Raw genomic sequence first — 17946 nt, 5'->3', positions numbered from 1 at the left:
AGAGCAGTGTTCATGATGCGAGAGACATTTATGTTCAGAAAGGATACAGATAAGTCTTGGCCTCATATTACCTGTTTCTGCATATAAAGTTGTACTGCCTGTGAAAATTACATGGTGTGTGAGGTCGCGCAAAAGATTGTGGTACCAGGAGCTGAAGTGGTGAAACATCTTTCTATTCAGTGCATTTCCATGTTAGTTTTCACTTTGCACCTTTTATGGTGAATTTTATGAAATGTCCTTTCTGACTAATTCACAAAAACAAACAAACTACTCTCCCCACCCTAATCTTCTGCAAGTGAAGAAAAATACCCTTCCTGTGGTACTGGGTCAGCCTAAATAATATAATAGTTTTTCTCTGCCCACCACCACCTTTCACTGATTTATTTAAATTTGCCAATAGGACCAACGTTCTGGTAAAGACATTGCACTTTCATGAAGATCCTATACAATACTTTCTGATGAAGAAAAAAATCCTTAACTGTAAAAAATTTATTAAAACTATTTAAAGGCTAGAGTGAACATAGCTGGGGGAAGATCACTGTTTAAGTGACTTGGGATGTCCTTAAAAACTTGGTTTATCAAATTCTGACGTGCAGTTCTTTTTTATACTACCACAGTTGAGTACAGTTCTCTCAGTGATCTGATAATTCTGCAGATTCTTTGCAAGAATGTTATTGTTCACTCAAGCAACTCTGATTCAGTCTTGTATTTTGTTCTATTCCTTTTAGATGAAAGATAGCTTTCTTCAAACCAATATTTTCAGAAATATTTTTAGGAAGGAGAATAATTCAGTACTGAATTTTTAAGGAAGAGATTGCTAGAAAAGATTTAGAGAATTCATTTACTTGGAATAGTTCTGTGAAGGAGAGAATAAAAACACCACAACAAAAAGTTTCCCGTACACAGCCCCAACCGAGAAGAAGGATGAACTTCCGTTGGATCTTTGAATCAAATCACAAGATAAAGGATAACTACAAAGAAATATCTGGCTTTGTTAGCTATGAAAGACAAAGGTAAAAAATGCTGAAACACTTACTGTAGTTAGAATACAAATACTAAACCACTGGAAAGTCAATAGAAATGTTTCCATTAACGTAAATGGAAGCAGGATAATGCATTTTGTCCTTTTTCAAACAAAAATACCATCAACTTTAAGAACTTTTGGTGGAAGGGAGGGAGGAAATCATTGGAATTTTGCTAGAGTGTGGGCTACAAACCTGCCTCATCTTAAAGTAGTTTAATCCAACACTAGGGACAGTTTGACAATTGTACAAATGGACATGTTTAGGAAATTCTAAAATGTTGCTCTATATTACAGAATATGTAATGCACATCCTGTTATGTTTATTTAATATTCATTTAGTAATGAATAATTTTTATTAACTTAATATTAGTGAGATGGGCCTGAAGTAAAACTCAGTAAGCAACACCCCTGAATTTGGGGAAAATATGGATCTCTCTATGAACGTTTTGGTTAGTCTCTATCTCTACAATGGATTGAGCCAAAACCCCAGAAAACACACAGTTCTGAACTAGAGGGAGATTTGGATTCAAACACTGCAGGTTGGACCCAATGCTCTTTAATACTTATCTTATTAATTTTATACCATTAGCAAAGTTAGTTGTTTTAACAGTGGGAAGAGAAATAGGGCCAAACTTTAATTGACATTTTATGCAACCCCACCCAAGTGTCTGGATTGCAAGGAGAATATGTCAGTGCAGATCTTGAGCCATGATATTTAAATTCCTTATGAATGACAGAATAAGTGAAATATTGTACAAAAGAGAAATGCCAAAATGTTTTGTGAATTTGTGTCTGTTTTACCACATTGTTTGTTTTGGTAAAAAAGAAACTCAGGGGAGAAGAAACAAAAAACACGAGTTTCATCTAGACATTTTGAAATTGTTCCCTTTATGAGTCAAAGACTTTTTTTGCAAAATTTCTTTAATATCATTCATATTTTTAAAAACCAAAATGTTCAAAATAAAAATAATGTTGAGTTTTGTTGACCTGAAACATTTATTGTATGTTATTTTGAATTTCCACACACAAAAATGTGTTTTTTTTCCCCAGCTCTAATCCATATCTCATTCTACCCATACTCCCCAATTTCTGGCTTGCTCCATTTTTGTTTTCTAGAGATTTCACAGAATAAAAATACTGCATACACTAAGAAAGAGGCATTGAAGTTAAACTAAATTTTGCTACCACAAACCCATCTATGTAGGAAATTTGGATTATGATATATTAATTCCAAATAAAGCTTCTACATTACAGCACAGAAAGTCAATTTAACTAGAGTCATTGCTCTAAATGAGAAAAGGAATAATATTTCCTTTCTGGGGGCTGATAGAAGGGTATATAGCTGAAAATATACTCCAAATATGGCTTGACTCCAGTTTCAGTCCCATAACAAGTTGCTAAACTTCCTTTTTAGTGAAACCTGTTTTATTTGTTTTTATATAAACAATAATTCTGATTCAGAGGTCTGAGGTCCTTCCATTTGCCTCTGGGCTGGCTACTCAAACAAACTGGAGTACACATAAACAAATCACACAAAGCATCTGGGCTTGCCTACCAGAAATTGTCTGATCATACTTCACAAACCAGCTCTTTGGACAAAATGGACAGCAGCCCCCCTTGCAACTTCTTTCTTTCACAAGTGGCCCTCTCTTTGGATTTTTCATTAGTCCTGAATTAAGTCTTAGTTAATCTTTCTCATTAGGGGTCGATGTCTTCTGGGGCCTGATTCAAACCCTGTTTAAGTGGAAAAAAACCCAGACATTTCAGTGGACTTTGGAAAGGACCCCTTGGTCCCAAGCTTCTCCTGCAGCCCTTCTGTACCATTGGCTAAGCTGATACCACTTTCTTTTTATTGGGGAACTGAGGAAAAGGGTATATCATGATGAGGATGATGACTCCACTGAGATAAAGTAGAATATGGAGCAGTTTTCCTGTAACACCACAAATATTAGACAGAAAGGAGTCATTTTTAGACTCTTCCAATATTTTCATTTTCAGAAAAACTGAACAAATTCATGAAACTGTACACCAGATAGAAAGGGAAAAGATGACCTATTACTCTGCCTACAATGATACATCGGAGGATTAAAAAAAAAACAAAAAAAACCCACTAGAATCTGACAAGATAGAACTAGTAAAAAATCTGAGCATGATCATTTTGAATGCTATCTGAAGATATTATGCTCAGGAAGAGCACAGTACACTATATGTCTACACAATTGTGAAAAAATGTTGTAGGTAAGATAGCAGCAGATGTACTGGAAGTCTTTTACTTAAAGGTAATGGGAAGATGGTTTTAATCAGTTTTAGTAAAATGTTTGCTTAACAGGTCTATCCATCAGCTGTTTACTACAAGTGCACAGTGCATTGTGACTACAAACTGTCTTCCTTTAGTACTGCTCTGAGCATGGAATTCAGTAGAGCGTATCAGGAGTTAAGGTTTTTGGGCTTCAAGCAAAACGGAGCTGTTAGTTTCTCACCAATCCGTGTAATTCTTCTTCCACTATCCTGCAGCTCCAGATTAGTTGCAGTTAGAAAAATGTTTTTTATTTGATTATATTTTAGATGCAGTATTAGCAGGGGTTTTGATTATACAATACAATGTTTTTTAAAGAGACATAAACCTTAAAGTGCTAGAAATAGAGGCCTTGTATACACACAAACATTTTGGCACTTTAGCTACGTGGACATAGTTAATGAGGCAACCTTCCAGCCCCCGACCACCACATCCAGAATACCTCTGACTAAACTCAGACATGGAGTACTCCTTTATAAAGGAAAAGAAAACAAATTGATTTCTTGTCATTCAGTTGAATGACTAGACCAGTCAATATTAGGATACTCACTCTAACAAGATTTTTGATAGTTGTGGTCTATACATATTAGCAGCACATTTATATTCCCATAGTAAGCTCCCTTCTGAGAAAGATGTTGAACTTTCCAAATGCATTTGTTAATTTACAGACATCTCTGCTGAATTCCTCACAATAGGTGAAATAACCGAGAAGACTGAGTCGACCATTTATATTTCACACTATCCAGAATGGTACATCCCTTTATTTAACCAGCAACCAAATGAAGCATTAGCTGAAATACACATCTTATAGTTAAGAATAATTAAAAGTACTGGAACCCCTGTGGGATTTAGAGTGCATGGAACCTTTAATACCTTGTCCTGAGGCAGAGCAAGTGCTGATTGTTCCAAGAGACAAAAGTTCTGGTAGTTCCAGAGGAGTGGAGAGAGGGAGAGCGATGGGATGTCTGTAGCTCCAGACAAGAGGGTCCACAAAGAGCAGGCCCTCACATAACGAATCAGCGGAGAACCTGCCTGAGGACGTCCCAGAACAGGAGCCAGGAGGTGCACAGTGCCAAGGAGAAATCACCTGAGGACAAACCTGAGCTAGACCCAGGGTCACTGCTGTCCAGAGCGGTATGGGGCTGAGAGTATTGGGGGCTTGTGACTTTGTGAATAAGAATGGATGCTGTAGCTAGTTAAGTGGGGAGGTTTTTGCTCTATATGGGTTTGCAGAGAACAGGAGAAGGTGGCACTGGAAGGGTTTGTTGGGAAAAGCTCACCAGTGCAGAAGATGACTAGGAGCACCTAAGACTCACTGCTGGACTGGAACTCTGCCTGGGATTCCTGAACTCTGAGTGTAGATGCATGTCTCGGTGTCTGCCCTTTCATACTCTGGTAGCCCTGGGCCCCCCAGATCCTCGTGTTGACTATAACGCTGTTTTATTGTTCCCCTTATCTTGCCCCTTGGTGTTTTTCTCTGTTCATCTCTCTGTAAATAAATATTTCCCTTTCCTATATTCACTGTACTGGGCCAGTGTGGGTGTGTTTACCCTAGCGGGTGTGGAACAGCTGCCCCGGCATGGAGGGCAGTTTCCCCACTGTGTGCCTGCATGTCTTTTCATGGCTGGACTTGCCTGCAGAGCAGACTCTATCTTGGCCACAAGGATACTAAAGTTACAGTACTTTGACATATTTGTAGATAAAGCCCATTTTTTACCTCTGGGACCACGACTCAGACCCAGGTGGAAAATGCTAAGCAATATTAAATTGTTCTTCTCCTGGGCAGTATCCAGCAAAGACAATATATTAGGCCCAACATGCAAGTATGGAGACAAGGACTGAGGTAATATGAAAATGGAACCATCTCTCAGTCCTAGAGCATGTGTATATTTATATTTGTTAAAGAAATGAATGATCCTGCTCAAGTGAAAATTGCCCTTCTTGTTACCTTTTTATACCCTAATTCTCTCTCCCTTTAGATATCTCTATCAATTCAAAATCTGAGAAAGAATTCAAAAGTAGTTCTAACCAGGAACAATTAGATCCAGCCCATTTATTTTTCTTTCAGCTTTTTTCTCTGAAGATGTAGTCGTCATGGGTCTTCTCTGGAGATCAATGTTTATTAACTATCAAATAAATATAATATTTATTCCCCCATTAAATAGCTTTAGAGTAGTGAAGTAATATTTTACACACACACACACACACACACACACACACACACACACACAAATCAAACACATTGCATAAAGTGCAGCAAGTGTACTTGTGTGTGTAGTTGAGACATTTCATTAGATTGACAATTTTGGTCCACTTCCATTGGGTTGGTATGTCCTGCTTTTCACTTGTGATATGGATCACTACTCTAAAAATCCTTTAATATATTTCCGTTCATTTACAATGAGGAAGGAGGTGCAGGATATATTCAATCAATTGCCTAAGGTCACAGAGGAAGGTTGTGGTGGAATTGGGAACTGAACTATGGTCTTTTGATCCCAATCCAGTACCATATCCACCAGACCCACTCATGAGCCCAGTGAAGTCAATGTCTGAATGTCTATTGACTTCAGTAAGCCAAATTCTGTCCTCACTAACACTTAATTGAAGTCAACAGGCTGAGCCAGGGCAAGGATTTGGCTCAATGGAACTGGAATGGGGTAAAAAGTATAGCTGGTTTATTAAGGAGTCAGTGTCTGTACAGGAAACCATACAGTAGATGCAGTGCAATGTCTGTGTGTACATGACAAATATGCACAGTTGTGTATTTGGAGGTACAAATTTCTGTGTCATGTAGCCTTAATTTCTACTTGTGTGAAAATAAACTGTAAGACATAAAAATCTTGATTAAATTACAGCTACAGAAGCCAGTTAGTTTCTTGTTTTCATATATCTACATCAGATGGACTCTTGTAATATATACATATTACATTACCACAGTTGTCCTTTCATCTGTTGGATGAATGGACTGGCCAAATTAGTAATATGTTCTCTATTCCACAAATATAGCCACTTTACCTATGACTTAGAGAAAAGGAACAAGTGGGAGTTAATACTAAAGGTCTGAAATAGCAAGAGGGCAGAAGACCAGCCAGGAAGGCTGAAGGATTCCTGGTGAGGGATAGACAAGTAATGGGAAATTGTTTTGTTATATTTAACACTTCATTGAACCAGATTGTATCTAGGGTCAGATAATCTGAGACTTTAGTGAAACAGCCTTTTACATTGGAAATAAATGGCTTTAAAACAAAAAACAAAAAAACTTTGAACATCTCACCACAAAGTGAAAAGATACTCAAACATGTGGTGCATAATGGTGTAGCATTGATGTCAATGGATTTGTGTTTACTTTGTCTACATTTGAACATTCCTGTTACAACAGCCAATAGATGTTAGTGTTTTTGTCTTTAAACCTGTTTCTTCTTCTGTTTGCTTCATTCTACTTCAAAATTCAAAAGTTTATCAATGGAAAAATATGCCATGCTATGTTTCAATCCAATCACTTATTAACAGATCTCTTGGAGTGGAGATATTTCTGAAACTGACTTTAGACTCCAATTTCAGGTTTTTCATTATATTAACTTTGAAGGATGAGTTCAGCTGATGACAATGTCTGTCTATACATGGCTATGGATTTATTTCACACCATTTTTTTCAGACGCTGTGGCACCCAAGAGCAGCCTTCATAGAGGCTGTTATACTCCGTGTCATTTGCTAGGCTCATCTAATAGAAACACTTTTCCTATAATTTTAGCATATAAAAGTGACCCATGTTAGAAACCAATATTACTTACAGTATTTAATTTTCTTTTGTCTGGCATAACATTGGAACTTTATGCCAAATATTTCCTTGCCAAGTTTATCAGTCTTTGCCATATTATTGGGTTCTCTTAATAAGGCAGAGAATCAACTGTGGATATCTATTTAAGATCAACTAGACACATTAGGTCACATTCTCAGCTGCTGTAAATTCATTCAATAGAATTAATGTTGATTTATACCAGCAATAAAAAAAGGACCAATCTTCCTTTTTTAAGTGGAGAGAAAAATCTGACTGATGCAGAAGCATCATCAAAACTATTTCTATTTCCCACACCACCACTACTAGTCACCCCCAAAACTGTGAAGTCCATTTATAGATCCAGTATGGTTTCTCTATTAGGCTTAGTTCCAACTTGTCATTTAATCTCATGAAACTTGTTTTAGAAATAATATAGTAGCAAGCCTAATGTTTTTTAATGGAAAAAATGGTCGAAATGTCAACAAAATAATATGAACACTACATCTAAAAACTATTCTCAACTGAACAGCTTTTTTGGTTTGCTTGTTAAATCTACAGAATGAGACAACTGGTATGAATAGACCAAATCTTCAGATTAAATGGACCGAAATCCAAACTAGACTCATCTGTTCTGCTATGCTACTTCGGAGCTGTGGCAGGAAAGACATTTTTCACTTTTACCAAGTGTCTCACTGATTTTAGTGTACAGGAGAGGCCCGATGGACTATGAAGTGGTATGGTAATAGGGTAACTAACTCGCTTTGTGTTTTAAAAGCATTTTAATAAATAGAGTTTGTCTATATGGAGATACTCAGAAGAGTTATGAATTAACAAAGGGTTTGATTTTAAAATGGATTGGTTGAACTGCATTAAATTCCCATCTGGACACTGTTATTCAGCATTTTAGTACTTAATTACCCAACTTTAAATATTTACATGTTTTCTTTGATTCCTATTAATTCTTTTTCAGTTTAAAAAAAAGAACATCTTTCCCCCTGCAGCCTGTAGGCAGAAGAAATCAGAAAAATTCAGTAATACAAAGGTCATTAAGGAAGCTACACCAACAAGTCATCCTAAAAAGGCCAGATCCTCAGCTGAGTAAATCAGCAGAACACCGCTAACTTCAGCAGAGATATGTAGATATACACCAATTGAAAATATTTTCTATTATTAACCTGTCAGTTCCTACACAGGCAAATCTCCCATTAAAGACCATAGGAGTTAGAGGCTTAAGTATCAGATTCCTAGTTGCTAAAAATAGAAACAATAAAGTCTAAAAGACTTGTCTACACTTACCTCCAAGATTCGGCGGCAGTCGACCGGAGTTATGCAAAAAACTTGCGTAACTCCCATCGACTTCTCTGCTTCTCTTCTGCGCGCCGTTTTCACTGCACTGCGCCGACGGGAACCACGTTCCTGTCGATGCAGCGCTACTCCACTTGAGTACATCAATTTCTGGATCGACCGAGCAGGTCTTCACTGATCGCTCAGTCGATCCTGAGAAGTCGATCTGACGATGGTGACTTTGCCGCTGTCAGTGAAGATGTAGCCTAAGTGACAGAGACACTCTGCCTCGCTCAGCCTATGTGTTACTCCTGTCCATGCTTCCCAGCAAAGGAGTCTTGGCTGGAGTGCAGTATGCTCCAGCCATTCTGGGCTGCTAAAATGGCCCCTCGGGGGCTATTGAAGCTAGAGAAGCCTTGAGGAAGCTCTGATTTACACCAGGAGCATAACTGATACCTGTCTGTCCCTGAGATCAGGGGAATGTTGACTCATCCCTGGTTCCTGCACTAAGTTTTGCTCAGCCAAGCCTAATACTTTAGTCTGTGAACTTGATAGATTTTTTTTTAGTTTAGTCCAGATGTGTTGGTGTCTGAGAGCTGTACTTTAAAGTCATGTATTGCGTTAATAGACTCCCATTTATTAATTTTAATTCTGCACAATAATTTGTTATTTATCCCAAGAAGCTTGGCTCGAGAGACTGGTCTAGTTTTCAGTTAAGACCAGCTGAAGGGATTCACTTGCTCAAATTACAGTAGTAATATGTTAATGGTATACTCACGGTGAGTGACTGAATTACATAGCGACCACTTGAAGATGAATGCCTGACAGCTGCATCTTACTGCTTATGATTCATAAATGCCTCATTCACTAACTATTGTTTGGCGTTTACACATAATCCACACAATTCCAAGCATTACTGCTCAATTATTGTGTGTTTGGAAGGGCTGCACATTTTGAATGCAACAAACCAGGCTCCTTCTGGTGGTGCGTGGGAGGGTGGGGGGTGAGAGGGGAGAGCAGACACAAAGCAAAACTCAAGGTCAAAATGTCTGACAGTTGACTAAATAGAAACAGTTTTAATCTCTTGTGGTAATGCTCCCTCTTTTTGCTTGCTGAAAGTTAATCAGCAACAACGCACACATTGCCAGAATGACTTGCCTTCTGGAGACTCTCTCTATGCTGAATTTATGATTGACAAGCTATGAGTGTGTCGTTTTGGGGCATGAGACAGAACGCTGCATGGATTCCAGTAGAGGGCAAACCAACAGATTTGAGTGAGGCCATCCCCTCGGTCAGGTGAAGGGGTATGTAATTGCAGTACTATACTGTACCCCATTCATACTATAAGTAGGTCCAGAACAGAACAACAAACACAATACCCCAGGTTGAAAAAGTAACATTATAGCTACAGACAAAGTAAATAACTATGCCAAGCCTACCTTCCCTCTGGGGGGCTCCAGCTTTTAGTAGTCTCTGGATGATCTTAGCTCCACCCAGACCTTAGTTCAGTGAGAGAACACAAGAGGTCTATTCTCTCTTTCAGCCTTCCCACAGCTGAGCTGGTTTTCTCCTTTTAACCACACCCTCCAAGCCTGATCGCTCTTCCAGGTGAGGGAGAATGGGACTGACCGGGCCCACAGCATCTCATTAACCCTTCTGTGACCAGTGTGGGGTGTGTACAACCCATCACACAAGCAAATTGGCCTTAAATTCATAGCATCTTCCCAATGGTCTCCTTGCATCTGTGTGTGAGAGACTTTGTTTATTCCAAGGTAACCATGCAAAATGTGAGGGTTTTTTTAAATTGTTTGCGTTTTGGTCCCAACAAGTGACTTCTTATGTGTCCTATGAGGCTTTAGAGTGTCTAATACACTATATCCAAAGAGGAAGTTTTATAGTTTTAGAAAACATGATTGTCAGCTTGTAAGTACTTTAAGGGTTTGACTGTTTGAGGAATGAAAAATAAATTGTGAGATCTGTATTTAAGATGGAAGAAGTAGATTAGTACTTTGGTGCCCCTCCGGAGAATAAAGCACTTGAAAGGTAAGTACATGCTCATGAAAAAACCCAGAGTAAACTCAAATTGTTTGTGATTTTCATGATAAAGAATAGCCAGTGACACATGCTGGTTTTAAGATGCTTTGTTCTACACTATTTGGACAGTAAGTGGGATATGTACGTTCTGAAGATAATTTAGGAAGAACATGTATCTGCCAATCTGTACTCGAGTGGTACCCAACAATAAAGCTCCTCTTGAATTGTGCCTAGTAATACATGTAATATAGAGATCTCTACTTCCAGCATCAAATTCTTTGTGCTGGGAAAGATTATGCATGCCTTGCTAGCACATGGACTCATTCAGATACAGTATCTGGGGGGGAAATGAACAATACCATCCAGTGTTGCATTAGACTTGACATTTATTTTTTCAATTGCTGCTACAGATGCTAGGTTACATATTACATCAGCAGGAGCTGAATTAATGTGGGGTGGGGGAGTTTTTCATGTTAAGCAAGATTTGCCAATGTTTGGTTGTGCACTGACTTGCTGTTTTGTGGTGGAAAGCTAGGGAACAGTCAATGGAATTTGATTTGAAGAAAAGGAAAAAAAAAGTCTCACTAATGAACACTACTACTATTTCGATTACTACCATCGTGCTGCTGGGCCTAGGATGCTTTTTCTGTAGCCTATTTAAGCAAACAAGTGCATCTAGGTGACCTTCTACCACCATCTTTTTTTATTTGTAAATTTTAAAAATAATGTTGGAGACTCATCAGAACATCAGTGTGATTTTGTCAGTTTAAGCTCCAACAAAAGGCCTCAGGTCTGATTTAAATGAAATATACACAAATAAGAACAAGTCCTATTTCTTCCTTTTTTCCCCCCCTTTGCTTTTCATCTGATGATAAATTGACCTTGATTTAGGAAAGCATTTGTTTAAGTCTCTTCAATGGGATTAAAAATGGTGCTTAAGTGCTTTCCTCAATAGGATTTTTCCCCCCGTCAATCAGGCACTCATTGGCCTGAACAAACATTAATTAATTCTCTCAAAGTTCTTGTGGAGCTGCGTTTAGTACATATGGACAACTGAAATTAAAGAGGTTAAATAACTTACCTAAAAGTCAGGTCAGCAGCAGACCTGGGAGTAGGATTTAGGAGTCCAAACAGAAGCCCAGGCCTTGGAGTCCAATCCTGCCTCTGGTTCTTATACTAGTTACACAGTAGTATGGCCTCATTCCAGCAAAGTACTTATGTACATATTAAGTTAAAGCATTTAAATAGCCCCTCTGACTTCAGTGAACTACTCACAGCTGAAAATGTAAGCACTGATTAAGTGTTTACAGGATCAGAGTCATTGTTAGTAGATTTTAAATAAGAAGTTTGGTTTTGATTGGCTGGTCCTGCTGGAGAGTTCGTTTAATGCTTGAAAAGCTATGCCATGCTTTGATGGATGGGGTTGCACTTTGATAGCATTGCACTGAACACTTGTTCAACATAACTGAAGTTTCACTTAAACTAGCTAATTGGCTTGTACTAAATAACTAGACTTACGGTGGCTACAGGGTAATGTGATTTATTGAAAAGCTAACACCACAATTCCCCCAAAAGTGCAACTCAGCAGTAATGATAATACATTTTTCGCCTCTACTTTGTATTTTTCAACTTTACCTTAAGCAACCACACATCAGTTCTATTAAAAATGTGAATGTAAAGTTAAGATTTTAACTGAATGCTGCAGAAAACAGGTTGAGTGTTTGTGTGCATGCACGTGTGGGTGTTTTTTTTCTTTTTTATGAATTCACCTCAGCTACGCTCATTCCCTCATTTTTTCTTGAATGTTCATGGAAAGCAGTGCTAAGTTTTACTGACACATTTGTGGAAATTAAATATCAAATTAACATGAGTGAACATTTGGGGGAAAACAAATATTAGAGTTCTCACAGACAAGTATTCACAACTAAAGTGTTTGTCCACTCAGCCCCAAATGTTGCAAATACTTGTGTGTGTTCCATTAAGGACATGAGCAGTCCCACTGAATGTTAACTGAACACCTTGGGCCAAAAAGCAACACTTGTACTCACATAAAATAGTACCTTACTCCCTGAGTGCTATCACTGAAATGAATTCAGTGGGCTCTGGATTGGACCCTCTTCCTCGAAATATGGAGCACTATGAACTAAAGAAGAATATCCATTAGTTGTCAACACATTCATTATTAAGGTTTAATTCCATCTGACAGGCCTGTCACTGGGGATCAATATATTCACGAATACTTGGGACAAGTCTGAATATACCACCATATAGTCATATGTACACATATGCACTAACATGTACACTTTAGAGGATTTAGGGTGTGCCTCTACTACAGCTGCTACAGTAGCACAGCTACAGTACTGTAGCTCTTTGCATTGATAGAAGGGTCCCCCCCCCCCCCCACACACACACAATTGATGTACTTTATCTACCTCTCCCAGAGAGTTTTTCCATTGACTTTACCACATCTACGCTGGACTAAGTCGACCTGACTAGGGCAGTGAGGGGGTGAATTTTTCATAGGCCTGAGTGACAGCTAGGTCAATTTAATTTTAAAGCATTGATCAGGCCTCCTAAGAAACATGGGACAAGTTAGATGATCAATACAATTTTCAAAAATCACCCAAGTGACTTAGGAGCGCAAGTTACATTTCAAAATAGTTTTAAACACTAGCGTGACTAAAAAAGTCAATGGCATTTAGGATCTCAGTCGCTTGGGCACTTTTGAAAATTGTGCCTAATTTAAACAAAAACCTTTTACAATGTTGGCAGAGTACTTGTAAATTTGTACAGAATGCAAAATGATGCTCCAGTGACAGCTTAAGCAAATCGTGAATGATACTACAGGAAAAGGACACCCAGGTACATGCATGATGCAAGAAAAATAGCAGGAACACAGAGATTTCAGTTTTAATTTCCCACCTGCCTGTTTCCTAGCATATTCTCTGCAGCAATCTATTTCCTTACAAGTAAAAATTCCATGTTTTTCTTTTCATCTTATATTTGTGATGGTCAGTCTACTTTTTAGGCATCCTTGTGTTATGTCAGACTCGAGCAACGAAGTTCTTGCTGCATGTTATACCTTCCCCTATAGAGTCATATAAAGTTCATTTCTATTTTCTCTGAAGCGCCATGGACTTCTGTTTACCTGGTGTCAAGAATTAGAAGTCAGTGGAAGTATCAGACCCACACAGTTTCAACCGTAAGTACACTAATTTTTCAGCATTTTTGTTTAGTAAGCACTCCCATGCAACCACTTGGTATCTGATGGCTCAGAAGACTTAAATTGAGTGCAAATTAAAATTAGCATTGACAGGAACAAATATTAGAGCTGTTAAAATGCATTCTTGAGACAGAATCACCCATAAACAAACCTAATGAGAATGAAAACATTTTGAAGGGACTAACACAGTAATAATAAAAATAGCCTATAGCAAGGGCAAGATGTCTGAAATAAATCAATAACAAAATTCATGGGCTGTTTAATGGACCCTGTGTTATTGTGATATAACGGAAAAAATATATAGATGTGCTAAATGGAGCTTTTCCACTGGCCTAAAGTTTTCTCCAAGCCTCATTTTTTTTTTTTTTTTTTTAAAGAAAAACAAAGTTTAAATATTGAATGCAACAGTTAAAACCAAACCAACTGCTAAACTTCTGTCATCTTGTTCTGCCAGTATGTGATAACAGAAATGTCTGTTTCCTTTGCTCACAAAAATGAAAAAATTTGAAAACTAAAGGAATCAGTCACTTTCTGAAAAATACTAAGGGGAATATGCTCATATACATACAGCCCCATCAAGTGCCACTCAGCTAGAGTGACGGTCACACATTTATTCATGTTGTCACATGCCTGAGAGCTGGAATGTTGACTTCTGAACAGTGCTGCAGCCAGTGAGCAAGATCCCCCTGCAGCTCCTCATCCTGGAGGTTACAGGCTCCTACTTCCTCCTCCTGCTCCCCATCTCCCTGCTGGCTCCCTCATGCTCACTGTGTCCCTAAGTGCAGTACAGGGGCCAAGACAGTTGCTTCCTGGCCCTGAGCAGCAGCACATTCCCTCCCTGAAAGAGGTGGCAAAGGTGTGAAAGACACAGAACCAGAGGTGTGACAAAGATTCAGGACGGAAAAGAGCCACAAGGAGTACAGTGACAAGGAGACGATTGTGTTGGGGGCCCACAAAATGCTATTCAGCCCAATTTTCTCTTAGCTTAATTTCATCCCAATATTCCTGCTGGACCACCCTAAACAATTCAATTTGTATTTACACCTTTCAACAATTTGGACATAGTTATATCATAACAGTCATCATGCTTAATGTGTTAGTAAACTGTTCATGAACAGTTGTGCCATTTCTGTGGCTAGTAAGCACTGCAAAGAAAAAAAACCCAAAAGTAAACCCTAGGGAGACAACACAAGCTGCCGCTGCAACAATGTAAAATTTCTCTGAACTGTCATACCTGCAACTCGACCACGGCGGCACAGCCTGGGTTTCAAGTAGAGTGTATGTTCATTGTACATGACTATTCCATTCTCAGCCTTTCTGCCCAAGCCTACTAACAAAAGTATCATTTGAGTAACTATTCTCATTACAACCTGTATTTTTCGGAGACACTGGGCCAAAACAAATCCTATTGTGTAAACGGGCACAGCACCATTGCTTTCAGAGCTACTTCAGTTTACACCAGCTGAAGCTAGATCTGGATCTCCGCACTGACCCCCCATCCTTATAATGGATCAAGTCAAAAACACTGGTTCTGAACACCTCCGGTTGAAATGTAGATCTTAAAAATTGACATTCATATTTTGTGGCCATCATTACTAATGTAATAGCAAGACAGAATTTTTTTCTACACATGTAATGTAAGTGATGGAATAGTACAGAATATGGCACTGACACAAGCGCTTCTTCTGGCACTTTGACATAAGCAACAATCTTAAAGAACTGGAGATTTTGACTGAATAAGGTCAGTAGGATTTGGGATCTTGAAGCACTGCAATGTGTCAAGCAATTTTGAAAGGACATTACACAGAAGCATTGCAATCATTACCACAGGTCAATTTTATCAGCTCTGAGGCTTCTATTACTAATGAGCTGCCAGTTTTACACCATCCATAGTCATTAAGGCCCAGATTCAAATTTGATGTAAATAAACATATCTCCATTGAAGTTATGCCAAATTACATCAAATGAGGATCTGGCACCAAAATATAAAGATATTAAATATATCCAACTGTTTTTAAAAGCTATTCACATCGGAAATGCTACTTAGAACAGAAAACTGAGCCAATATAAATGCAAAGATTTTGATTTTCAATTTACACATTCCCAGTAGACTGTCAGATGTGAACACAGATTCTACAGAAAAGAGCCATAGAACCGTACATTGACAAGCACTTTAGACATCAGTAACATATCACTGAATTCAAGTATCTTGTTGATGTCAACAGAACACCGAAAACTGATGGCAAGTTCTCTATATAATTTGACATTACAGCTTTATAATTATTTTTATTCAGTTTGTCCATGGCAAACATTTAAAGTTTAGCAATAGGATCGGAGATTCTTAGGAATTTTCCTTAAGAATTTTGAAATTCCATTTCCAAATCAAAACATGAATGTGGTGTCTGCCTGCAGGTCGAGTTCCAGACAGACCATATATACAGTTCCTATGGACAAAATATACCATTTTCTGGAGTTTGCCCTTGTTTTCTCATCGCTAGTAACAAATATCTCCCAAAGATTTCTCAAGAGTTTCACTGGGGATCTGACACCCAGAACACTGGCTTGCAGGACTGTTCTACTCTTCCATCTTCTTCTTGTGATTCAGGAAGAGCTGAGATGATCAAGAATCCGGTTCTTGAACTGCATATTCTTGGCCAACCTATCAATACACTGGACTAGCTATGAACCTAGATACACCAAGGTAGCATGTGTCAACCTATGTCTTGCTGAGAGTGGAACTGTAGAGAAACTGAAAATTAAAAAGATTGCATATGTATATGCAACTATAGGGGATCAGTCACAAATTACCAAACCTTCTGGCATATGATATAACACTAGTTTGATGCTAATTCTGCCACCTTTATTCACATTGTGTAATCCTTGTTCAGACTCATACTCCCATTCAGATGAGAGGAGTGACAGAATCTGGATCTACAAGTCTGGACTGACAGACTTTGATTTTCATACAGAGATCTGGAATTAAGTTTTGTTATAGCCCCTGCCTTAGGAGGGAGGGGAGAGACAAATGGGGGACTTTCATTCTGGCATCAGAACTAGAGCCTTACCTGAGTCTTCATTTAGTAGAGGCAACCTTCAACCAGACAGCATTCTAAAGAATTTTACCAACAGGAGCCTCATTCCTGCAAACTGTTCTGTGTAGGCCAATCATTACAACTGTAAATAATCCCACTGACACAAATGGGACTCCTAACATTATGCCTTTTAGGACCCCCAATTTCTTCAGTGGGATTACGTACACAGGTGCCTGTCTGTGCAAAGTAGTTTGCACTATTGGGACCTATATGCAAGAACATTTCCTTGCTGAAATACAGTAACTGTTTAATAGTGTACAGTAGCACTACACAGCAGGTTCAGAAAGACAGTGAAGAATAACTTATCCCACTGAAACCAAAAGGGGAATTTTAGGTAGGTAGAAAGGTAGCTACCAAAACTGAAATCTGGCCAGGGCAGTAAAGCTAAAACTCTTGCTCTTGTTTAAAGTGCCATAGCATTTCTGACTAACATAATGGTCAAGACCTTGATTTTAGGTCTCTAACCAAAAGAGCATTACCTTCAACACCGCAGCACACTAACTCTGTGGTGGGACTTCTCTCATGTAACTGACTCAGAGGGGAAGTGCTGACTGCTGACGCATTGCCACCATAACCTGCAGCACTTAGGGGTCCTTGGCGTGCTCAGCTTGTGTGATGCAACATGGTAACCGCACATGGGGATATGGATGACAGAGTCTTTCATCACTTCAGGCTAAATGGAACCATTAAATTGAGGTCCAGTCTATGGCTATATATGGTGCTGAACTTTAGTGTGATTTTCAAAGTTGCTCAGCACTGTTCTAACTGAAGTCATCAGGGAGTTTTAAGATTGACTTCAATGGAAGCACAGTTAAGTCAGTGTTGTGCAAGTTCGAAATCCACCATTCTCCTTTGATCTACTATTCTCAGCTTAATTATGAAGACTAAATTAAAGTCTTGCTATTTTACATGCTACTTTACCTGTGTGACATAATAGAAGTAGCCTAGAGCTGGCTTATCATTCTGTGAACAGTCTAAGTGCCCCCTCAAGGGCCAAATTGGGAGATATTTGGCTAGGATGGGGTGATTAACCTGTTAATCGGGGTATTCAGTTCACTGGCTTGGGGGCTGTTAAATGGGAAACTTAATGGAAAGGTAAAGAAGCCTAAGATCTCAAAGAAGTGAGCTCCCCCCCCCCCACACACACACACACACACACTCTCTCGCCCTGTGTCTTCCTTCTCTACCAAGTCTTATTCTACTTTTGCCTGTTTT

Source organism: Emydura macquarii, unplaced genomic scaffold, assembly GCF_026122565.2.
Source record: "Emydura macquarii macquarii isolate MOO-44397 ecotype Brisbane River unplaced genomic scaffold, CSIRO-AGI_Emac_v2 contig_3477, whole genome shotgun sequence".
Lineage (NCBI taxonomy): Eukaryota > Metazoa > Chordata > Testudines > Chelidae > Emydura > Emydura macquarii.
The sequence above is the reverse complement of the archived record's forward strand: the minus strand, read 5'-3'. Positions refer to the sequence as shown.